Source organism: Talpa occidentalis, unplaced genomic scaffold (genome assembly GCF_014898055.3).
Source record: "Talpa occidentalis isolate TD23 unplaced genomic scaffold, MPIMG_talOcc4v2.1 talOcc4.10, whole genome shotgun sequence".
NCBI classification, from domain to species: Eukaryota; Metazoa; Chordata; class Mammalia; order Eulipotyphla; family Talpidae; genus Talpa; species Talpa occidentalis.
Genome location: NW_023600993.1, coordinates 25542293 through 25568655, shown reverse-complemented (window position 1 = coordinate 25568655; position 26363 = coordinate 25542293).

The window sequence follows — 26363 nt, the reverse complement described above, 5'->3', positions numbered from 1 at the left end:
ATATATATAGCAGGCTCATAGAAACAAAGAATAATAAGGCCAATGGAAAAAATTCAGCACAAATAATGACCTTGAGTGAAGTGGTTTTCATGAATTGCATTATTCTTGCAGCTTTTTAATACATTTTGGCTTATATCAACATTTAAAATATTTTGAAAATGATAATCAATGATATGATAAATATATGATTTCTTTACCCAAACCCTTTTTTACTCAAGATCTTCTTTACATTAAAAGAATGATGATTATTCCTTTCCATCTGCAAAGGTTTTGGGATTCCAACACAATTTTGTCCCCACCATGAAATGTTTCCTCTATTACCATTATCTCATAGATATTTGCTTCCCAAAATTTATAAAAAATCAAAAGGCCATTGCAGAACCTAATCTTGAACAGTGAGTGCCAGATTCTCCTATACTTAATTAAGATGACTGTGACAGATGCATTTTATTTTCAAATTGGGTATGCCATGAAAGCCAATTTTCAATTAAGTACCACTCTAGATTTTGCTGTCAAGGTGATTTTAAGATGTGACTCACATTTAAACCAGTAGACTTTGGGTAAGATGGCCATTTTAGCAATATTAATTCTTCTTATCTATGAACAGGGATAATCTTTCCATTTGGACACTTGGATGATTTATTTAGAAAATACATTTGGGTGAAAGACACATGAGGAGGCTCTTTCTGATCTTCACAGAAAAAGTGGCTGCCATTATTGTGACTTCCTGTTGGATTATGTGGTATATTTTGAATTTTGAGTCTCTCCTGTCTCAGCAATGTGGGACCTACCTCACCCTTTTTTGTGGTTTCCTGCCAGAAGTTAGCTTAGACTTGTGACAAGTTTTTAGGCCTCAGAGGCCCTGCTTCTGGTCAAACCTGTTTGGCAGGTCAACTGCCCACAAGGGGATGGGTCATTTTTGGAGTTTTACTGGGAAACTATTATTTGAAATCATTTATCTCTCTCTCCCTCCCTTCTTCTCTCTCTCTCTCTCTCTCTCCCCCCAAACACACCAATTCTATTTAAAATCTTTCACACCAACAGTCTGCTTTGTTTGCCTTTGTGCTTGTGAATAGCTGAATCCCTTTTATAGCTTGTGACCATTAACAATTTGGGGTCCCTGGGTACTCCTCTGACAAGAATTAACATTTTTTTTACCTTATTTTGTCTCTTTTTGTCTCTTGCCATGCTTTAATTTGTTACTTTTATGTCTTAAATTCACCAATAAAGAGTAAGTCTGTGGCAAACTTGTACCCTCCATTTTCAGTGCCAATAAAAGCAGGCCTCCAGGCCCATGTATGTTCTTTCTCCTGCCACTGGTCTATTACCCAGCTGTGCTGTGCTATTTTCAGAAACTGTAAGTAATAAACCTCTATTTTCTCAAAGTTTCCTGAAGGTTATTGCTGAAGGGCATCTTGTAATCATAATAAGAACCCCAAGGATTGGGCCAATGTTAGTATTGGCTTAAAAAGGGAAATTTCTGTGGGAAAGCTACTGGTGCCCAGGTGAGTGCCTTAGGCTTTTCTAGTAAATAACTTCATCAACAGGCTGAGACCCAGACAAAACATAGCTGGTTATAAGTCAAAAGAAGTTCAATGACCCAGAAACAAATCCTGGATATTGTCATCAGACTGATAACCAAGTAGTTACAAAATTCAGCTGATGTCTGGTAAAGTCCATCAATCTGTTCTTCTTAGACTGAAAAGTATACTGGCGTTTTAGAAGACCTCACCAACCCTAATCCCTCTCCTTGAGTTTCCTAGCTTTCTCCATTTTCTCCGCGTCCATTATGTTTGGTTAAACTTGTAGCAAGGAAAGATGTTGCTGAAGTTGATAAAACATGTCATGAAATGATCTTTGGAGAAAAGTTTTTACCCAATTCTTCATAATATAAGAAGACATATGTGGGGCATCAGCTGTATATACTGGGTTTTACCATTGGACGAGAGGCAAAAATTAACCTGAATAAGAACAGAGCCAAACAGAGTCTAGCAGTAAGTACTATGCCAGAAACAATGATGTACTAAATGAGAGGGGTGCCACAAAATATGGGTGTCAAGGAATGGCCTGGTCATTTTTGATTGCCTAAACGCTGGCTGGGAAAAGGCTAATAATGCATGGCAGCAGCCACCTGTTTTAAAGTCCAAGGATATAGTAATTTATCTTACTTTATGTAATCTATAAATGTATAGTTAAATTAAACAATACAAATTTCATTCCAATGATCATGGTTTCTGTCTTACTTTGGTATTGGGTCTACTTGACCACTTGATTGGCGTCTACCAATGTTAACATCTTGGGTTAGACAAAGCTTCAGCTTCCACCCTGTCTTCTTCCCCTCTCTCATGTAAATATCCTTACATGAAAGGGAGACAAATAGTTCTCTCTTTTTTTCTCTCCCTCTCTTCTTATTAAAATGATTTCATTCCCAACTACCTACAGAGTTCTAAAGCATTTTACTTCTGTCTTCAGTATTATGTAAAATCAATAGTGAAATCACTAAAAATAGCCACCCAACCTTCTAACTGCCTCCTGGGTCCTTTCATCACAAAATGGTTGTTAATGAATCTTATAAAGGGCTTAGTGAACATTAATATTAGAGTACCTGCAATGATGTGTTAATTAAAATTAAGTCCCTTTTTCATTTAAGATGTGATAGGGAAGAAAATTTGACACAGACAAAACATCCCTGTGAATTTTAATTAAAAAAAAATTAAGAGTGGGTACGCTTCATATAATCACAATTGTCCCAGCATCCTGTAGACAAAAACCTTCTCAGATTTGATCAGAAATAGCACATTTCAGCTCAGGGTACCTGCATGTCACAGAGCAGTTTCTCACTTCTTCATAGCAACATACCAGTGTCACTATAATTACGAGTTTAGTATTTAGAATTTGTTGATTTTATATTTGCATGCATGTATGCTAACTAAAATTAATTAGTTTTAATTGCACACACCAATTACAACATCAGACTCATTTTCCAACATATTATTCCTCACTGATTACGTATCTTGTAAGATTGCTTTAATTTTTCATTTCATACTTTAAGTCAAATAATAATATGTATTTCTAATTAAGCTTGCTTACATATCTCACTTCTGATTAAACCATGTTTTAATATTTTATGATGCCAGCTACCTTTCATTCCCCTCTCTGGTATCTCTTGCCTCTCTCTGCTGCTTTTCCTTGTTTCACGTATCACAACATGAGTTTTAAGTGTTTTTTCTTTCCTAACTCTTTTTTATGGTAGAAATAAACTTCTAGGTTTCTCATCACAAAATGGGGTGAAGGGGGAGAAAGTAGCTTTGAGATGACGTAGCAAATTTATTAGGCTATGCCATTCGAAAGTGCTGTTTTAATAGATTACCCTTTCTTCCCAGTAGTTTTCAGTAAGGTAATCATTTTGTATTTAGAAATTCTATGTCTAAATCTTAGGGAAACCCAATATAAATATTTCCAACCTCAACAAAGTTATGATTATCACATTATACTTTGATCTTTCCTTTTGTAATACAATCACAAGAAAACAAAATGGATTTAACATTCGGTGAATATTTACCACATGCAGAGTTTCACAATTAATATTTTGTTGTGTCCTTATAAACCACCATAACTGCAGAAAACACACACACACACACACAGCCAAGAGACTGACTGGAGAGCTGGAAAGGTTATAAAGAAGTATGCTAGGGCACACTGTTTAAGGAGCAGAGCCAGGTCTCACAAGTAGTAGTTCTAGCTTACAAGTCCATCCCTTTCTAATACAGTCTTAGAAAGCCTTCTGTCTTTCTCAGCTAATTAGCTGCTCCTATGTATTTCAAAAAATAAATTTAGATTCAATGGACATCGTCATAAATTCAGGGGTTTGGGATATATTGGTTCATGTTCTTTGGATGCCACATTATTAGAGATGAGCTATTTAATTTCTTATTTCATTTCTTTGTTCTTCACTTTCCATATTTTTATTGTTCAGTATTCAAGAAAGTCAGCTTGAGCCATGGAGGAGAGGAGCAAAAGGGACAGATGGGGCATGAAGAAGAGTTAAGGTTAACATACTATGAGTAAGGTAATCATTTCATGTAATTAGTCATGGGGAAATTATATATAAACATTGCTCACATGAGCATAACCAGAGGATAATAATTAAAACAAAGAGATTCAAATGATACTGGGAAAAACAGAGGGGTGCCTGGGATCCCCGTATTGATAAAGGGAAAAGCCCATACTTCCCATTCTAGGGTTCATGTCACCCATGTGTATAAAAGTAAAATAATCACACTTGAGTGTGCATAGACAATTTTAACTGGTGAGAGTCTCAAGGGAAAGAGAAAGAGCACAGGATTGGGGGAAAGAAAAGTATTTCGAAATGCAGACTCCCTATCAAACTACAAAATGCCCTCCTGCTCATGGACACCAGTTCAGCCAACTAGGCAAGGCCCAAAGCAGAGTGATCAAGACCCAATAGCAAAGCTGCCAAGAGAATGAATCCAAGGCACCTTCCAGCAGGAATTTCAGGCAGGGTCCAAGAGAGAAAGAGAAGTCCAAGTTCACGATGTAGCCTACAAGCTGAGTCCACCAGAGGGTAAGATGGTGGCCACCATTGCCCCTGCAGTGAGCAGGAATCATGTCATACACCCAAGAAGCTGAACCAGAAAAGAAGGGAGTGGAGCTCCACATGTTTGGTGTTTTAAAGTCTAGCCTGGTTGCTCTGCTCCACCCCTCGTGCCCAGAAGTCTCCCTGTTTAGGAAGTCCTGTTCATGGCATGCTGGGAGTTGTGATGCTTGGCATGACAGGGGCGGGGAAGGTGGTGTTCCTCCTAGTGACCTTGGCAAACTAAAAAAAAAAAAAAAAAGAATGTGAGTGCTTTGTTTAAAAAGAAAAAGGAACACCTCTCTTAATAGCGAAACAGAGAAGACCCCTTGCACTGCTGTTTTGGAATCTAGTGATGTGGTAGCAGGAAATAAACTACAGAATTATCATAGGACCTGGCAATTCCACAAGTAAGCATATGCCCAAAATAAAACTGAAAATCAATGCTGAAAGTAAATCCTGTGCACACATGTTCACAGGAACATTATTTACTATAGCCCAAAGGTGGAAACAACCCAGGATCCCATCAGTGACTGAAATGATAAACCAATTGTGTTATGTCGACACAATGAAATATTAATGGGTCGTAAATAGGAAACAAGTACTGACAGATACTACAATGTGGATGAACTTCCAAACCATGATGTTCAGTGAAAGTAGTGAGAAATCAAAGATCACAGAATGTAGGAGTGACTGTTTTATGGCTGCAGGATTCTCTGTTGAGATAATGAAAAGGTCTGAGGACTAGATAGTCAGTGGCACAGATTGCAAATATATTAATTGCCACCATATAGTATACATTAAAGTGGTTAATTTTATAACATTGTGGATTTAATATTAATTTTTTAAAAAGGGAAAACAATGGGAGAAATCTATAAAATACACCAGAAAAGAAAACACATAAAAAATGGGTTAAAGATGGATAGAAATTAGGTAAACATATCATATTATAATATTCTTCTTTTAATAAGAAAGGCATTAATGGAAAATTCTACTAAGTAACAAAGCTATAAAAATGAGACTAAAATACAAGCATAGCGAAAAATGAAAAAGTGTGTCAGAAAGTCTAAATATACCAAATGCTCAAAGAAGGAAATAAGTCATAGATAAAGATAGTCACCATTAGGGAAATCACTGGAAATGGGTTTTTGAGTCAGGGACCACTGATTATATAGGAAATAGAAAAGAAAAAGACACAACTTACAAAATTTTCCAATTTTGCAGAAAGTTCTTGAGAATGTGACTCTGGGTTTAAATCAGCACTTTAAGGCAGATCATGTCCCCTAAGGAGCCTTAAACCTCTGTCCTCCCTTCCCATCCCTACCTTCGGATTTCTTATCCAACCCACCAAGTTAACTCATCTACAAAGTCACTAGCTACAGACAGACCAGTAGTTCTATTCCTCTGTCCCTGGACAGAAATAGGGGCGGGATGGAAAAATGTTTGCCTAATTTCTCTCCATTGATAACCCATTTTTCATGTTTTCCTCTCTGGTGTATATTATATACTGCTTCCATCCTTTCTTTTCCCCTTTTCAAAAATTAAGAATAAATTTATATATTATAAAATTAACCACCTCATGTATACAATTTAGTGACAATGAATCAGTGGAATAAGTGCCAAGTTTCCCTCCATAGAGTAACTATTGTACATTTATTCCTTGATTCCTTGATTAAATAATTTAATTTCCTGCAATTTTTTACAATGAAATGATTAAAATAAAATCAAATTTTGTGTTCATTGATTTTAATACATATTAATTCATAATTTAAATAAATGAAAACAACTTTAACATCCAATACAAAGATGAGATCATAAACGGCTTGTGATATGTTTATAGAAGAGAATATCACATCTATTAAAATGACCTATTAGGGACCTTCCTAGTGACACAGAGGTTAAAATCTCAGCACCATCAAGCTATTTCCAGCCACTGCAGCACAAGTTCCACCCCTGGCCAGGGAGCTGACCCACATGGCACAGCTGACCTCTCCTGTCTTGCCTGCTGCTCTCCCCAGCAGTGAATTTCATTAGATCCACCTGTTCTGCTCCCCACTCTGTCGCTGATGAATCCTCTTACTCCCCATACCTCTGGCCTACACCCCAGTTCTTGTATGTATAAATAATAAAAATAAAAGTTAATAAAAAAGATAAAATGACCTATTCAAATGCTTGTCAAAGCATAAATTCTACAAATAAAAACTAATTGTTGGAACCATTTTATTATATTCATGTTGATGTGATGGATAACAAGCAATACTGATTTTCTTAAATTCCCAGGTTTTCTATAATGGTTCCTTACTGCTTTCAGAATAAAAAAAATAGTTTAAAAATATATTTTAAACTATTTAGAATTTGATATGTATCTTGGATGCACATCACTTTTCTCTTACATTTTGTCTTTACTTATGTGTTTTAACAATGAAATAATAGAATTATAACATAAATTTCTTCCACAGAAAATCATTCTTTAATCATCTTTTACTGGAAGAGCAATCAGAACCTTTTATTCAATTAATTCTTTACTTATTTATGGACCTGCTTTATTTTCTTCATTGTGTCTCTCCTTCCCATTTTTGTCTTTCCAATTCCTCTTCCCCACCCCCCGCACCATCTCAACCACACTGCAGATGCTAACCTCTTTTTTTTTTATATCAGAAAATTAATTTAAGAACAATCTGGTATAATAATTCACCAGGGAATTTACCATAGTATCAAATTCTTGTTAGTCCCTTTCTGCCATCCATAAAGGCAGTTAGGCAACTTTATTTCACATTTTAATGATTTATACTCAAATTGCTAATTACCCACCATTAGAGGATGTTCATGTTCATTTGTTTCTTGTCTTCCCTACCTATTTTCTCTTTCACCATTATAAGAAGGTAATCAGATTCTCTTTATGTCCCTTCCTCAGTGCCCTTTACAAATCGATAACAGAATCTGATTTAAAGAGACAGAATACTTTGAAGGGATGGTGACAGGTGCTACGGATGGGGAGAAATGTGAAGGTAGTGTCCTGGAGAAGATAGGAAGTTTTGGTAATTAGTGGGTTGGCAGTTAGTCTAGGATGTGGGCATCACCCTGGGAGAGGTTAAGACTTCTTCGGGATGCCTTACCTGTAAATCTAGGACAGTCAAATCCAGTCAAACAGTCAAAATGCCTGTTTCAGGCATCTGAAATAATCTTGTGTTCCAGGTCTGACAAGGATATAGCACAGCACTCTACTTCTGAGTGGTGGGACTGGAGACACCTCAGTGATATGTGGATGGAGCCCAAGATCCACTGTGAGAGATACCACTGCAAATGTGGGGGTATGTCTTAAAACTTCTGAGTTTGCATTTCCTTCCCATCTGGGGAATAAGAGCCAGGTTCAACTAATATTATTTTAAAAGAAAACAAACACCCACTGAATACATCATATATCCTGAGTTTGCGATTCAAGGTTCTTACCTGTCACAGAGAAAACATATTCATCGTGGCCTCAAATGTTTTTTTCATTAGCAATAAGCAGTTGCCACTGATTGCTCTGAGGGGGTCTACGGTAATGATAATGATAGTAGCTGATCTATCCTTACATAGAGCTTTACAAAGCAAAAAATACTCACTTTCACAGACCATTTGCTTCTCATAATAGCTTTGTCAGAAAATGAGGGATTATTATCGACATTTTCTATCAGAAGAGTGAGAACCAGAGTGTCTAATATGACTTGCAAATGTTAACCCATCGAGTAGATGCCAAAAATGTGTCAGAAACCCAAGTCTCCTGGACTTCATCTTGCCCAGCAGATAATGCATGGAAATACTGTCCTTCCAACTTCTCTTAATATGGTTCTGTGGACAAACATGGAGACTGTAAATTATTTTTCCTTTACTTTCTTTATGTCTGATTTTCTGTTTCATTCACTTTGAGTACCAAGAGTAGGGACAGAGTTTCAGAAGGTACATGCCAAAGGGACACACAGAAACTGTCCAAGAGCAAAATTTCAAAAGGTGAGTTTAAAAAATCAATGAACCCAATATCCAAGAGGCTAGGACATAAATAAAGTCTACAATTCTAGACAAGCCAGGGCATGGTGTGACCAGACCCCAACTTTTCCAAGATTTAGTTTTCTCATCTGGAACATGGACTAAAAATAATCATTCTATAGTATTTCCACATAGAGAACTGATACAAGCAGCAAAACACAGAAATGTAAATTATAAAATACTTTACAAATGAGAGTTAATTATTTCCTGTCTGTTCATATACAGAATTTCAGAAAGAATATAAACACTTTAGGTAGGGCAAGCATAACCTAAGGGAGAGAAAGCATCAAAATGCTAATCCCCAAATTGAAATTTTTAGAGCTGTGTATTTGCATAAAGCCTAAAATCCCTGCAAAACAGCTAGAATGCATTTAGTTACTTTTAAAAACCACATATTGAGTTGTTATTAATTTATTATAGATGAGGCAATGTTTTCCTTTTAAAAAGTTCTCTTCTTCATTGTGCCAAAGGCACTAGTAGAAAATTTAGAGTGTTTTATATTCCATAGAATATGCATAGTGATATCAATAATAAATAGCATTTTCCAGAGTATAGTGTGAGACACTCACTCAGAGAGCAGAGTCACTCACTCTTGTTGAGCTAAAAATACTGCAGTGACAAATTTCAGAAAGAAAGAGAAAGAAGAGAATTTTGTGTTTATTACCCAAGGGTAGAAACTTGCCTAAATGGTCCATAGTGCCCACATTATTCCCTCTCAATAATGCTGAGCATTGAAACTCCAATATATCCTAGTGCTCTTGGCTGTGACCCCCTCCTTCCCCAGTGCATTTCATCTTTCATTTTCATGACAAAGATTTTCCCATGCCAAGTACTGCCACTTGTCTTTCAAGGAAAATCTTGAACAGTTCTGGCAACAAAAGACACAAAACTTTGTTAATAAGATGAAATGCCTACTGCATGAACAAATGCATCCAATTTGTTTAACCTTGGTAAATTCCTGCACACATGACTGGCATCTCCATAATCAGAGCTGGGCATCTATTCCCATAAGTATTTGTGTAAGCACAGAACTAAGCTTAGTGTACTGTAGTGTCAGTGCCATATTTCCATAGTGTTTTGACCTTTCCACAGAAATAACCAAAGGAAAAACATATTATGAGGAGATTGACTGTAGATAATTGAATCCTGAAGTGAAAGAAGACATAATTGAGGAACCAATCAAGAAAAATTTTGTCTGTCTGTAAACATGAGATAGATTTAATTTCATGAACCTACAGTGTCATGGATATAGAATTCAAACTTCTTTGTTACCATTTGTGCAAACTATGTGATTATTGTTTGAATTTGAAGGATTCGTATATGAGATTTCAATAGTAGGCACAGGCAAATGTATCTTTGAAACAATATAAAACTAAGTGTTTCCAATCCTATAACCTTCAAATGTTCTATGCAAATCTACTGGTCAAACATGGCCACTGGAGCAGGTAGAGGAGAGATGTAGTAGGTGGTCCTAAAACATGGGGTGCAGGTCTTGCCTTAGCAATACATTTATGGGTGATCTTGGAAAAGTCCCTTTATTTGAATGAGTTTACAACTATAAAGGGAGATGATAATAGCTACACCTTCTACTCAATAATGTCATTAACAAGATAATCTCAGGAAGTACATACGAAGATTTATTTCAAATAAATTGCATTAAAATCAAATATCATTTACCCCTATTTTCAAATCATGTCTTGTTTCCCAAATGATTTAATTACACTCATGTTTTTAGAAATTTGCAAGAATTAGATAAGGAGATTAATATATGCACTGAATTATCACATTAGGTGAGAAAAACATTCAAACCAAGTTAAGGACAAATTACAAATGTTGGTGGACAGAACATATAATGGCAAATAGTGACCTCGCAAGCTTGAATAATTTTACAGTTAACCTTAAAAGTCTCAATGTAAATAAGTCTCTAAATAATTTTTTAAAAAACAGATGTACCTATTTTCATCACTTATAACTCTCATAATATATTCTAGAAAAATTTTCTTATCCATTGTGGTCTGCTCTTTTTTTTTTTTTTTTTAGACTGAGGCCAATTTCATGTATCCATCAAAAATTTTATTTTGTTGTTGTGGGCTAAAAGTTAATTTCTAATATCCCTTTATAAACATACTTTTCTATTCTTTTTCCCTTTCTTCCCTCTAATAGAGAAGAAAATGGGATATCACCCTTTTGTTTCTGTATCTCTCAAAGGTTAACATATATCATCCATCAACAATACTATCCATTCTTTGTACCAAATGGATTCAGATTAACACCTTCTCACCATCCTGCTGCAACCACGGCACCTAAGCCACCATTGTCTCTCACCTAGACTTTGTAACATTCCCATCAAGAGGTTGTCCTGCTTTCTTCTTGTACCTCCCAGTAATTTCTCAACTCACAGTCAGAAGGACCCTTCTAAAACTGAAGCCATCCCTCCTGGGCTCCAAACCATTCCAACAGGTCCCATTTTCCTTACTCTTACTCGTCTTTGGTGGTTTCGCTGCAGCCACCCAACACTACTGTGCAATTTCTGAAATGCACAAACATACTTTCCCTGGTTCTGTCTTCTCTGTCTGGAAGGCTCTACCTCCAGATACCTCAATTTCTCACTTCCTTCAGATTTTTGCTCAAAGTCACCTTCTCACATGTATAAACCCTGATCAACTTATTTAAAATAACACCCTTCATTATTCTCCGTCCTCACTGACTTTCTTATTTTTATTTTTCTCCTCAGCACTCACTACCATATGGCCTATTATGCCTATCATGTATCTTCCTTATTTGTTAATTGTCAATCCCATCTTTAAGGAATAAACATTTGCGAAGAGCATTTGTTTGGACCTCTCTGGTGGCCTAGGGTTTAAGTCTTAGTGAGTTCGATCCCTGGTCACGGAGGTGACCCACATGGCACAGCAGACCTCTCCTGTCTCACCCCCACTCCCCTCAGCAGTGTATTTCAATAAATCCGCCTGTTCTGCCCCCCAATCTGTCTCTGGTGAATATTCTCACCCCATGCACCTCTGGCCCACACCCCAGTTCTTTTACGTAAACAACAACAAAAAAGCAATGCAAAGAGAATTTGTTTCGCACAACAGAAAGACAAAATAATCTAATTTCTTATCTCTGGAAACATTGAAAGGACAGTTCCTACATGTGGAGTTGAGATTTGGTGGGGATATTTGAGTAAAGAGCTTGCACACAAATTAATTTCAGGGAAAAATATATAGAAAAGTGGAAACTACTTTTTTTTTCCCCCTGTATTAATCTTTTAAATCCTAGCCAATGCTATCTCGTAGTAGGCAGAGATTTAGCAGGGATTTTTCTGGAAAGGCATACTGGTATGTATAGTGATATTTTATACTTGTGTGCCTCTAACCCAATCCACCCACAAAGGTCAAATAACTATACTTCTTTGGCAGATGTGGAACTCTAGAGAGAGAGCTGTTTCCATTAACTCCAAAGATGGGGTTTCAGACCTAAGCAATGGAGCAGACCACATCATCAATTACCACCTCCCAGGATCATGCAAATGTGAGTTTATATATGTACTCTGTATTTAGATGGATACAATTTCTGAGAGTAAGAAGGTGACTGTTGGACCCTTTTCCAGTATTAGAACAATGCGAAAAAAACGTAGACTAAAGACCAGATATCAGAGTTGTTCCACTCCATGTGAACTTGAGTTAGTTACTTTTTTACACTTCAGGTTTCTCCTCTTCATTTTTGATAATTGTAATAGTGCCCTCATAGGGAAGCTGAGAATTATATAGGCCAGTGTGTGTGTGTGTGCACGCGTGTCTATGTGTGTAAAGGGTTTAAAGCAGAGGAGGTGTAAGTATTCTACAACTTTAGCTGTTAACCTCATTTGAGAAATGTAATAGTTTCAAGTGTGATTTTCTGCCTATAATAGAAAGAGAAGAAACAAAACAATAACGCCTTTTATTTACAAAAAGTATGAAGGCCCAAACACAAGTCCTTCCTCATTTCTACAAGCGGGGTAGGTATCTTAAGTGTAATTTGAAGGATAGCTGTAGTCAAAGCAACTGTGGAGGGAGTGAAATAAAAAGCACAGGATCCAGAAGATGCTGGACAATGAATAAAAGTTTAAAAGATTTAGTAGAAGAAAAATAAACACAAATAAACAAAAATACTGCTCAGTGACTATCCGGGAAGGAACTTATTAACTAATCAAGAAAACCAGATTGAAACCATGTATTTTAGAAACTTAACTGACACAATGGTCAAAATGGAATAAATAAGAAAGGTCCTTTGGATGTTTATTTTTTTCTTTCTATAAAATCACATGACATCACAGAACTTTCTGAGGCACCTCATTATATAAGCAACTCAAGCTATTTTACGTGAAGTGCATACAGAACGAGCAAGGGCAGAGCAATCCAACCTTTTTTTTCCTTATTGAAAAGTAATTTTTGAATTGTCAAATCTGTGAATTATGAGACTGAAATATCACAGTTTCAAAAGCATAGGTACTACAGACATATGATTAACTGTTCCTCTTCACAGATTTCGAAATAAATGGCTTGATTTTTTCCTTTTTATCTGAACAATTATGTGAAAGCACAGGTTGGCAGTCTGATGAGTATTTTAACTCAAGTCAGAAATAGTATCCTACTGTAAAGTCTACCATTTTCAAATATATGGTGGACTCTACGGCAAGAATCATGAGTTTGAAACCATAAAAACACAGCAAAATAGCAGAAATCATGGTAATGTTTAAGAAATATTAGATCCAAATGTCTATGAGAATGCTTAGACATTTGCTTAGAACCACTAGCAAAGGAGATACCATTTTTGCAAGCAGATCTAATAAAAGGAGTTAATCATCAATTTTTGAAAGATTAATGAGGAGAGATCCTGCTCTATAAAGGACAATGAATCTGCTTTACAAAATAGAAATCTGGGGGCCTCCCCGGTGGCACAGCAGTTGAGCGCTGGGTTACGAAGCTGCCCGCGGCCTCTGTGGCGCCTGTTCGATCCCCAGCTGCTCCCCGGCCACCGGAGGAGGGTCCCACATGGCGCGCAGACCTCTCCTGCCGCCCGCTGCTCCCCTCAGCAGTGTACTTTGGTCCTTCTGCCTGCTCTGCTCCCTGCCCTGGCTCTGGTGAATTCCCTCACCTTCCCTCGCTTCTGACTGTACCCAGTGCATGTATAAACAAAAACCAAACAAATAAATAAGTAAATAAAGCATTCCTCTATTAAAAAAAAAAATAGAAATCTGGTTTTGTCATTTTTCTGTTTAAAATCCTTCCATGGCCCCCATTGCCTACAGTATAGTGTCTCTTTGGTCAGAATGGACCCCACTTGTTTCCACAAGTCCCCCTGTTTGGTTATTCCACAGCTTCTTTGTCCCAATCACCCTGACATTCTACACTTACCACAAACTGTTCTTGGTCTATTTCTACATATCCTTTTCATGTAACTTTGACATTCTCACATGCTCTGCCTAAAAGGCCTGACAGTCCATCTCAGCAGCACTCTCATGACCATTTGTATTTTTACCTGATGAAATCCTTACCGATGCTCAGTTATTAAATCCAGCAAAAGCTCTCTCTGGAAAGGCCTCAGTAACCTTCACTTTCTAATCTGGAGCATCTGGCAGGACCCCATGCCTCTTTCTAACCATGCATGCAGTCTGACTGGCACATGTTGACTTATTTGCCATCATTGGAAATACCTGTCCTTCAGGAGAAGTACTGTTTGTATCTTCAGTTTACAAATGCTTGGTGTATAGTGAGCACTCAAATTTTTTGCTTCTCGCTTGAAGAGAAAACATTTTTTGAATAATAAAAATAAAAGTTTGCATTTAAAGCCTCTTTTAAAAATACATTTCCTCTGCTCGAAATGGAACAATATTTTAATTATGGTCCCTCCTTCAATGATTTTCCTAATCAAGCATCTGAGTATAATTTTGTGGAAGTACCATAGAGTCCACTGGACTTAACTTAATTGTAATATAATAGTTTATCCTACTGAAGGCACCTTTCTTTCGCTGATGTGATAATGATGTTCTATTATGAGTCCATTAGGGTATTCCTTATGGAGCCAGCATAGGAAACAAATGCTGTAATTTGCAGATTAATGTTTGGTTATGAAACAAAAGACTTATTCTTCCTTCCAAATGATTCTATGCTATTTGGTATCTGTCATGGAGAATGGGACAATAGGGGAAGGACAAATATTATAGTGAAAGCATAAAAGTGCAGTCACAGGCAAAACTGAATATGCTAAGAAACTCAACCGGGAGCCATTTCAGATCCAGCTGATACTGGTTCTACTTCTTTGTGCTATGCCCTTTTCATGATTAAATTTTTGGAACTTTCCATGGCTTTGTACCTGACATGGGCACTCATAGAAGTAGCATGTAGAACTCATTTTCCATTGAACGCTAAAAATTTAATTGTAGGAAAGCCATATTGATTATCTGAATGAATCAAGCCCTCTTAAAACTAACCTCAAAGTTAAATAATGTTTCCCACTGAAACCAAAGTGAGTTTGCATTTTGTATCTGCAGTGCATGCGGATTGCAGGAGATCTTTGACATAATCTTAAAACAACAAATACCTGATCCAGAAAAAAATGGAGAACAGCATCAGGAGGAAGACCCAGTTCCTGAGGGCACTAGAAATTCACTCAGTTATATTTTCCCACATGTCCACACTGTCCAACACATGGGACATCACATTTTTTTACATGGTTTCAGCTACTAACACTATCTTCTCTCTGTCTCACTTCTATTCTGTTCTCTATCAAGTCTGACTTCCCTTACATTCAACCAAAATTCTTCCTAACACTTTGAACATGTCCCTGACAAGCTGACACCTTATTCTTATCTACTTAATATTTCAGTACTTAAACATGAAATAACATTTGTTGTATTATAATCTGGAGCTCCTTGAAGACAAGACATAAATATCACTTTACTTACAAACTGTCCCATCAAATATCGAATATTATGAATAGTAGTTCTCAACAATATGTGTACATGCTGATTGTTTTTTTGAGCATTGGGAATTTAGTTAATTGGCAGTAATCTGACTGCCTGTGTAACTAATCCATGCCTCTAGGGGTATTTTCATTTATTTTCAAAAGTGAATTGAAACAACTTATAAATTAATTACTATAAAACAGAGTAAAGTTGCATATTATAGCTCAGCTACCATGTGGAAAGCTATATATTAGCTATTGAACTTGACAGTGAATAGAAATGCCGAGTAGCCAATAAATAATTTCTTTTAGAAATTTTAAACTTATCTTTACAATTAAAATGTTTATTTTCATGAAGTCCTATAAAAGCATGTTATGGGGATACCTCTATGTATTTTTCAGTAAAATGTAATGATTTTAGTTACTTTTTTAAAAAGAGCATTTATATTATCCAACTGGATATTCTTTTTCCTAAACTGTTAGTTTTATATTAAAAGTAATTCATGTCAATTGGACATTTCTCATAACAAAATGGTGACAGAACACCATTAAATCCTCAAAAAGCAAAGAGAACATATATTTGTGCATGTAAAGAGGAATAATATAGTCTAAATATACATTGAAAAATAAAAAGGTAGTAAGTGGAATTAAAAATATATTAAGGTATTGAATGATCATATAGAAGTCCTTTCAAGAAGGCTTGGGTGGGCAAACATTAAGAAATCTATTAATACAATTCTTCAAATAAATGACAAAGAAAAAAGTCATTCACTAGATAAGAGAGTTTTCTGCAATTAAATGTACACAGATATGCACATACATGTGTTTGCATTATAATGTAGCCAAATATTTATTTTATATATTTCAAAGTATTTAACAACATAAAAAATAATCAATAAAATGTAGAAAAGGGCATGAAATGCAGAAAAAGGACAATACTTCCTACTCTCAGAAAAATAAATTAGAAGTATTAAAATAGAACATGAAAAATCCCCCAAAATGTGGCCTTAAATATGCAACATAATTAAAAATCAGAAGAAAAATATACAACTATATATTATATATACAGTTATAATAGTCATATCATTCTGTTAAATAAAATAACACAATTTAAGAATATGAAAGCTTTAATTTGAAAAGATCTATGCATTGATATGTTCATTGCAGCTCTATTTAAAATAGCAATCTGGGCACCTGATAAAAGATGAGTGGCTAAGAAGAGCGTTGTATAGACGCACAACAGAATACTAATCAGCCATAAAGATGATATCTTGCCATTTGGTGACAACACGGTTGGAACTTGAGGAGATTATGCTCAATGAATTAAGTCTGAAGGAGAATGACAGATACTGTATTATTTCGCTCATTTGTGGAATATAGAGGGGGAAAAAGTAAATGAACAAACAAAACAAAAACAAGCTGTTAGACTCTGACAGTCTAGCCACAGAATAGTGGCTACCAGAGGGAAAAGAGGAGAGGGTGGGTAGCAAGGACCTACCATTTGGCAGTGAATGTTAGTCAGACTTTTGGGGGTGGGATGTGTTGGGATATATACAAATACACTGGGTTGAGAAACAATACATCTGAGAGCCTCCCCTGGTGGCACTGGCAGTTGAGCGCCACGGTGTGAAGCTGTCTGCAGCCTCTGAAGTGTCAGTTCAATCCCAGCTGGCAGGCGAGGGTCCCACATGGAGCAGCAGACCTCTCCTGTCTTGCCCACTGCTCCCCTCAGCAGCGTATTTCAGTCAGTCTGCTTGTTCTGTTTCCCACTCTGTCTCTGGTGAATCCTCTCACCCTCCTGTGCATCTGGCCTATACCCTGATTCTTGTATAAATAAAATAAACCTTAAAAAAAAAATCTGACCCTATATGGAGCTGTAAACTAAAGTTACTTCAATAAAATAAATGACTGAAATGATACAGATTTAAATATTTAAATACACTTCAATTTATTTTAACATCCCAGTTAAACTTATGAAATACAAACATTTTCAAGTAAAGGATTTTTGAAATAATACCTACTTATAAATAAAAAATATATTAACACCTTCTCTACAAATGAGAAAATATAGGGAACTTCATTTTATTCATATTCATTACATAGATATAAACTCCTAAGAATATCCAAACAAGAAATGTGAAGGGAATGATATGATTCATATTTTTTCAATAAAAGTGAAGATAGATAAATATTAACTTGTTTCACCAGATATTAAGTTCAAGAAATCAGAACTGCATTGTGCCAGAATTTGACTAGAAGAATATATCAATGGAACAGAATACTAATATCTAGAACAGGCTCAGATGTCTTTAACATTTTTAATAAATCGAAGGTGGCATTTCAATTCACTGGTCAAAATTTGCCGTGTTTATTAAATGAAATTGGAAAATCTGGTTTATTATTTTGAAGAAAAAGTTAATTTTCAGACCATTATTTAAATAAAATTAAACTCTGCATTGGTTTTCTATTTAAAGAGGAAAATTTTAAGCACAATTGCTTGAAGAATAATTTTAATTTGGTGTTAACTCTAAGACAGATAATGTACTGAGGTTATTATCATCTCTTTCTACATAAATTTGGCACTTCTCTTTCCTGATGTTGAGTGACAATTTCAAGGAAATTATTATACAAAATGATGAAACTGATGTATTTTGACATTAATCTAAACCACAGAGCCAATAAGTTTTGGAGAGGACATAGAACTCCAAAATATTATGGATCATCAAAGATTATATAGAAAAATGGGCTGAATAGATTATTTTAGGAAATGCAAATGCAAGTGTGAAATGAGACAAAAGCACAGTGAATTATGATATCACGGAAAAAAATAAGCAAGTAATAATCTATAATAGAACAAAACAAGAGTCAACTCACTCTTCCTAAGGGGGACCTCTGGAGAAGAATCTATGGGACAATTGGGTAGAACATGATGGGGGAGACGGTAGGGGAATGGACTTAGTTTGTACATGGAAAATAATAAGTTGAGTCCAGTCTGCAGATGCTGACCCTTCTTGGCTCCTGTACAACCAAGCATTTGGTCATAATTGTTATGAATCACCATGTTTATAGGGTCGCTGACTAACCATGCTGTGCAGGGCTGGACCACTTCAAGGAAATACTAGACATATGAGTCACTACCTCAATTCACACTCTGGGAGAGTCTTTGGGGAATGAAAAGAGAATTTGACAGCTATAAAAGATATTTTTAGCAACGTTATAAAGCATAGCATTGTTTTTAAACCAGTAGATACAGACTGGTTTTAAAAAGGTTAGAAAATGATTACTTTATATTCAGTCTTAATAAAACATCCAGCTTCACTGTGGAGAATGAATTGGAGGGAGCAAGACTAAAAGAAAAGAGAACAACCTGCACCCCTATGTTTATAGCAGCACTGTTTACAATAGCTAAGATTTGGAAACAACCCAAATGCCCAAAAATAGATGACTGGATCAAGAAGATGTGGTACATATACACCATGGAATATTACTCAGCATTCAAAAAAGATAAACACATGCAATTTGCAGCAATATGGATGGCGCTGGAAGGGATCATGCTCAGTGAAATAAGCCAAAAAGAAAAAGAAAAATACCGGATGGTCTCACTCATAGCAGGAATCTAGAAAACTTAAATAAGGGACCAGGAAAATGAATAACGTTAAGAAAGTGAAAATCAAAATCAACAAACAACTATGAACCAGAGACACTCTATGGGGGGTGGGGGGCGGGGAGGGGAGGGATTGGGGTCAAAATAAGGGGGTTGCAATTGTATGGGGAATATAAAAATAAAATTTATTTAAAAAAATTGAAATTGAAAAAAAAAAAAGAAGAAAAGCGAACACTTAAGAGATTAGCTTATGATTTAAGTGGGAGTTAACATGACCTGTGCTAATGGAAGTGGAAAAGACCAGGAGGCATAGAGAGAGAAAAAAAAAAATCGATTGAGAATCAGATATAGATAGAGACACAGAATTAGATATAGGCTGAGATAGAATTAAATGCAGATCAAAGCCCCTTAAACAGCACTTCTGTTGGTGATTCTTCAACTCTGATGAAATGATTTTTTTCAACATATCACAAACTGATAGACTTATAAAATTAGCATCATACATGATTACCATGTGATCTTGATGGCACCCAGTAACAAATTGTTTAAGTCATTTTAATTGGAATTTTGCACTTTTCACATTACTGAGTAATACTAATAGTTCACACTTTAACAACTAGCCATGAACTAAACTCTGAGCGTCAGTGATCTATGCAATTACAAATTCCTTTTCTTTATCTTCACTTTGGGAGAAATATGCATGATATGATAAGCATGTATATGTATGTGTTATAGAAAATTTTACACATTTAGGGGCCTCCCTGTGGCACAAGGGGTTAAGACACAACCTATGAAGCTATCCCCAGCCACTGCAGCATGAGTTTTATCCCCGGCCAGGGAGCTACCCACATGGCCCAGCAGACCTCGCCTGACTCTCCTGCTGCTCCCCTCAGCAGTGTATTTCAGTCAGTCTGCCTGTTCTGTTCCCCACTCTGTGTCGGGTGAATCCTCTCACCCCACACACCTCTGGCCTATACCCCAGCTCTTGTATGCATAAATAAATGAATCTTTAAAAAAAAGAAAATTTTAAACATTCAAAGAAATTCTTTAACTTGTTAATAAACTTATAGACTGGAATATTGTCTGATGACCTTGACCTCCCCTCCCTTTCCCTCTCCTCCCTCCCTTCTTCGTTCTTATTCCAAGCAAATATCTATTGAGGGTCTTTTCTTCCATGTCTTTCATTGTTTTAGATAATGGGGACGTATCACGATACGATGCATCTACACACCCATGGTTTCATGGAGCTTACTTTCCAGAATAGGGTGACACGTAATAAATAGAACGAATGGATAAATGCATTATATAGCATGTTAGAAGATGATAACTATTATGGAAAAAAAATGCTTCTGCAAAGTTGGGAGGATTTAAGTGTGGAATGATGATTGACATTTAAATAAGATAAAATGAGATTTTAATAAATGAGTTTAAGGTTACAAGGAGATTAAATTTGAAAAACAACATCACATGGTTCTTCTGAGGGCATGGAAATATTGTTTAGGGGTGATTTAAGCATTGTCTTTGGACAACCAGATAACGTTTAACATTAAAACTGCTAAAAGAAATCACATTGGGGGCACCCTGGTGGTGCAGTGGGCTGAGGGCAGTGCTGTGAAGCTGTCTGCAGCCTCTGCAGCACTGGTTCAATTCCTGGCCAGCCAGGGAGATAACCACATGGTGCACAGACCTCTCCTGTCTCGCCCACTGCTCCCCTCAGCAGTGTTCTTTGGTCCGTCTGCCTGTTCTGTTCCCCACTCTGTCTCTGGTGAATACTCTCACCCCCTGCACCTCTGACCTGTACCTCAGTTCTTGTACAAAAATAAATAAAACTTAAAAAAAAAAGAAATCACATTTGTCAAGATAATCTTCATATTCATGATTGAAGATGGCAATGCCCAAAATTGCATACCAAGAGAATACTTGAAAAGACTTTTTTGGGAAGAGGTAAATTCAAGGGTTTAAGAGTAATGAAAATAAAAACGGAGATCCAGATCAATTAAAAACCCTGTGCTGCCCCTACTTCCTACTATAAAACAATTAAGAACCATGTGCATGTGAGTTAAATTCATCTTCTGAAAGGATATTTTTGGGAGAATCCTTCTGCCTCTTAATTTATTTCTTTCCTTCCATGTGAATTACCCCAGGACTTGACTAATAATAAAATCTGAACTGGAGGCACTCTATTATAGTTTCTGGGCACCACACTTGCAATCTAAAAATACCTAGAAGTCAGAAAAACAATGCTCTTCTAGGAGTTCTCTAGAGTTATTGCTGTGATAGACATATTTCCATACTGGCAGATGCATGATAAATGCAGGGAGAGGGAAGGATTTAAACATGCAACTTCAATGAGTTACCAGAGTAATACCTCAATACACACTTTGGGAGAATGTGCAGGATCCTATAGCCTCCAATGAGTAGTAATGAATGAAAACAGACTGGGGTTGAAAATGAAATGCCTGATTCAGGTTTAAAATGAGCTTTCCAGAGTTAAGCAAAGGTCAGCCTGGCTTCTTTGTGCCATTGGATCTCCATTACATGGTTGCTTTTATCTGGTGTTTCCCATTCCGCACTGAAATCCACAACTATAAAAACCACATAGAAGGATGTCTAAACCTTTTCAAGGGTATATGTGAAAATGACTGTGGATGGCTCTTAGTAAGAAAGGGGAGAATGATACAAATATATCTGATCACATGGAGCTTTGTAACTCATGGCAAAGTGTAAGGTTTTATTCCTACTCTGAAAAGAAAACCCTAAACCATTTAATGACAGGAATATTTGGTCTAATGTCCATAATTAACAGTTTATTCTGGGTGTTCCATCAGAGAGGGTGGGGGGGCAGCTGGGGGGCAATGAGGTGGTGGTCGTTGTAGCCTCCAGGGAGAGAAGCAAGGTTGGTTGCTGAGAGGTCTGATGTGAGAAGCACCAGTGTCTTAGCTATACGGGAGATGGAAGTCATAGGATTTGCTGATTAAACGTGGGGTAAGAAGGAAAAAAAAGCATCAGTGAGGAATCTGAATTTTTCCAAACATTTGAGTGGTGATGAAGAGATTTCTTATCATAGTCCAGAGGCCCCATAAGATTATTTTCAATCTCTTTCTTTTTTTTTTAAGATTTATTTATTTATTTGTTTGTTTGTTTATTTATTTATACAAGCAGTGGGTACAGTCAGAAGCACGGGAGGGTGAGAGAATTCACTAGAGCCAGAGCGGGGAGCAAAGCAGGCAGAAGGACTGAAGCACACTGCTGAGGGGAGCAGTGGGCGGCAGGAGAGGTCTGCGCGCCATGGGGACCCTCCTCCGGTGGCCGGGGAGCAGCCGGGGATCGAACCGGCGCTGCAGAGGCCGTGGGCAGCTTCGCAACCCAGCGCTCAACCGCTGCACCACCGGGGAGGCCCTATTTTCAATCTCTTTTCCCTTCCAAGGCTTCTAACGGAGACAGAGTCAGACCTGAAATTTATAGCTTAGTGTCCTTGAGAAAGTTACATGACCTCTCTGGGTTTCACACTGACTTCTTTGTAAAATTTGAACATCAAAATATTAGTTACAGAGTTTGTGAAACTTAAAGATGGGGTATATGTGAGCGATGCATTGTGTAAAAACGTATTATTTTATCTGACAAAGTTCAGGGATATAATAAGTGATAGTTACAATTGTAATTGTTCTCATTGCTATTTTGAAAATTGGTGCTTTTACATTCTGATTCACTTTGGTGATGATTTACATTTTCGATTATCTTGTGATTGTTAGCAGTTCTGTTATTTCTGGTCAAGTGTACAAAATTGTCTCTTGTCCTGAACTATCTCCCTGAATCCTAGCAGAACTCAAAGATTCTGCTAGGTTTGCTAATAGCTTACAATGTGACATGACTCTAGAAATTGTTTTCTGTACAACATAGGAAAACAGCAGATCACTTATCAAGACAAGGAGCACAAGCTGATACAGTTCAATCCCAGGTAAAGGTTGATAAACCTATGCAGGATGGTTAAAATGGAACAAAATGAAACAAAGGCAGTTTGGTGGGGCTGCTGGGAAATTAGGAAAACAACCCAGTAAGCAAAGAGAAAAATAAGATTATATATTATATATAATATATATAATATATGTGCTCTATGTATCTATATAATCTATATATAAATATAATCTATATAATATATAATCTTATTTTTATATATAAAATCTTATTTTATATATATAATCTTATTTTTCTTTGATATATATAATAAATTACCCAAATCTACAATTGAATAAACAGCTTTTAAAGTTAAGCCCATATAAAATATTCAGCTCATACCAATAAACATGAAATTAAAAATTCTTTACCCTTAATCCACCTTGTATGTAATTAACTTTTACTTTTTTAATTGACATTATAACATTATGTAAAGTTCTACATTATGCAGTATAGCATTATGTAAAGTTTTAGGTGTGCATCATTATAAATCAATGTCTGTATATATTACATTAAATTCACCATTTAAATTCTAGTGCTATCTTTCACCATAAAATTGCATCTTTTGTCTGGTAATTAATTTTTAGAATTTGTTTTCATTCCTCTAGTAAATTTCTACATATGCTATTCACTCCATTTCTTAATATTGTCAAATTTAAGATCTACTTGTTTGCTTACTACTGTCAGATGAGGAATTCTGATCACTTCCCCCTCAATCATTTCCCAAGTTTCATTATAATTTCACTTTCAAACCTCTATCAGTCACATTTATTTTTAAATCCATTAACCTTTTAGACAGTGTAATTGATTCCCTCTTTACCAAAGATAAGTAGTTTGACATCCTGACACTCACTTCTCTTCTTTCTTTTTTAATTTTTTTTATTTTTAATAAAATTATCTAACATAGCATTTTTTTTAAGATTTATTTATTTATACAAGAGCTGGGGCACAGGCCAGAGACATGGGAGGGTGAGAAGATTCACCAGAGACAGAGTGGGGAACGGAACAGGCAGAGGACCAAAAACACTGCTGAGCGGAGCAGCAGGCGAGACAGGAGAGGTCTGCCGCACCATGTGGGTATCTCCCTGGCCAGCCAGGAATCGAACCTGCAATGCAGAGGCTGCAGACAGCTTCACAGCTCTATGCTCAACCTACTGTAGCATCAAGGGAGGCCCTCTTCCTCCTTTTAATCTCTGAATTATTTTAGTATATACAGTTTGTAGACAATTATATATATATCATTTAAAAGTTTAGAATATTTATATTCTAAATTTCAGTGTTGATCTCTACTCTGACTTAAACTTTGAAAATTCATAATTAAATACCACTACCATCCACTGAATTTATAGGGAAGGAGAAGTGATCCTTTTAGAGAAACATTGTTCTCTAGGAAAATTTTGCTGAGTGTTAATTAAGTCAAATATATATTTTTTATTATTATATATTCAAATATATTTTTCTCCATTATTTGTTCAAAACCAGGCCACTTTTTTATTTTCTTCATCTCTGAGTCATTACTTGCTTGCATAGCATTTTTCCTTTAGAGTTTCTAATTACATTTGTTCTTGTTGAGGGATGAATTACATGTGTTCTTGACCATTTCAATAAAACCTACCCTCCACCCTGATTCTCTTAATCATATTATTTATTGAAGGAACAATGAGCACAGAAACAGATTTATTTTTACTCTTCATGTCACCCAAAGTCCACTGTTTTTGAGATCTAATATCCTTATAATTTATTTCCTTTAAAAAATTTTCTACATAGCCAAGGAGCTATTTCTCCACTCCAGATAGTGTCAAGAACTGTTACTCATCTTCCATTAGTAGTAAGATGGTAGTTGTTGGTGTGAATTGAAATGTTGTCATGTAGAAGATGAGATGTAGTTACATAATTAAAGATATTTGGTTCTATAATATTCTGAGTCCTCTTCTTGCTTTCATGATATCCTCAAAGTGCTCACTGTCATGTACCTTAATCTTATATTTGAATCTAATTAAACATAGTTAATCAGGGGCAAGAAATTTTAACTTTTCTTTCGTCAGTCGCCAAAAATTTCAGGCACAATGGAGCTTCCTTGAGATGTAATTATAGCAGAACTCCAGTCCACAGCAAAATATTAAAAGGCAATTTCCCTTATCCAGTTTGCAGATGAAGAAATCAAAGCATGAATTTTTTCTCAACATTTCAAGCATTATCAAGACATAAGCCTAACATTTGAAACACTTTTGTTATATACTCATGCTGTATTAAGACATTTGGTCACTGAAAGACTAAATATATATGACAATGATCCAATTCTGATTATCTAGAGACTTTAAAGCTTTTTTAATGTCATAGCATTTCACACCAGCAGCAATTGTGTATGCCTTGTGTATGCCAATTCTCTTGATTGCATCATTTTCCCTTGTGCTTGATTTAATATCATGTTTTTTGTTGTTGATCCTGACTTCTAAGCTTACAAAATGTACTTCTAATGTTGCTAGTAAGAGGCAACATCAAGTTGACTGACCTGAAAACAAAATTAAAAGTAATTAAGGGCAACAAAAGTCATTATGGTGATTACCACCACAATAAACAGTGATGGTTATTACTTGCAAGTTGGGTATGTCCCATTCCCTCATAGCTACCATCTTGAAGAACAAGAATAAAATGATGGAATGTGTTAAAGGATATGCTTCATTGAAAGCAACAAAACCAACAAAAATAGGAGAAATTCCTATAGAAGATATGGAGAAATTTCTGGATTGAAGACCAGACAGTGAAGACTATCTTTAGCACCCTGAAAATCACAACCAAAACAAAAGGTATGTTTGTGATAGTGAAAGAAAATACTGGACCTGATTAGGATGTTGAATTAATTGCTAGTTCTGGGTGGTTTAAATGATTCAATAACCACTTTTTATTACATAATGTAAAAGTGAATGGTGAGTCTGCAAATACTGATGTAAAGAGAGCTAAACTTTTTTGAAAACTCTAGATCAGCTGATTGTTGAGGAAAATTATTGGCCAGAGCAAATCTTCAATAAGGATGAAACAGTCCTATTCTAGAAACAGATACCTGAAAGGACTTTCATCCACAGAAGGCAAAGTCAATGCCAGGTTTCAAGGCTTTTAAGGACAGTACAGTTTTGCACAGGGCCAATGTTGCAGGCTACAAATGAAAATCCTTTGTGATCCGGCACAGTGAGAACTCCAAGGTCTCCAAATATATCAGTAAGCATGTACTGCCAGTGTACT